Source organism: Mustela nigripes, chromosome 10 (genome assembly GCF_022355385.1).
Source record: "Mustela nigripes isolate SB6536 chromosome 10, MUSNIG.SB6536, whole genome shotgun sequence".
Classification (NCBI taxonomy): Eukaryota; Metazoa; Chordata; class Mammalia; order Carnivora; family Mustelidae; genus Mustela; species Mustela nigripes.
Window position 1 is genome coordinate 1,559,218 of NC_081566.1, and position 579 is coordinate 1,559,796.

A 579-nucleotide genomic window follows, 5' to 3' on the forward strand; every position below is an offset into this window, starting at 1 on the left:
ATATTGTATTATAGTGTAGTACATCCTATTATATCATATATCATATTACACTATATCGTATTATAGCATAGTACAGTATGGTATATCCTATTATATCATATATCCTATCATACTATATCGTATTATAGTATAGTACAGTATGGTATATCCTGTTATATCATATATTATACTATATTGTATTATAGTGTAGTACATCCTATTATATCATATATCATATTACACTATATCGTATTATAGTATAGTACAGTATATTATATATAATATATAATATATATTATCCCATTATATCATATTATACTATATCGTATTATAGCATAGTACAGTATAGTATATCCTATTATATCATATATCATATCATACTATATCGTATTATAGTATAGTACAGTATGGTATATCCTATTATATCATATGTTATACTATATTGTATTATAGGATAGTATATCCCATTATATCATATATCATATTACACTATATCATATTATAGCATAGTACAGTATAGTATATCCTATTATATCATATATCATATCATACTATATCATATTATAGTATAGTACAGTATGGTATATCCTATTATATCAT

The 579-nt window shown here is 21.2% G+C and overlaps 1 protein-coding gene across 1 annotated transcript in view; it reads left to right on the forward strand.

The window, feature by feature from the left end:
- The window catches only part of LOC132026311 (collagen alpha-1(I) chain-like), a 9,464-nt gene that overhangs the window by 4,341 nt on the left and 4,544 nt on the right, over positions 1–579 (forward strand). The gene's annotated exons all lie outside the window — the stretch shown is intronic.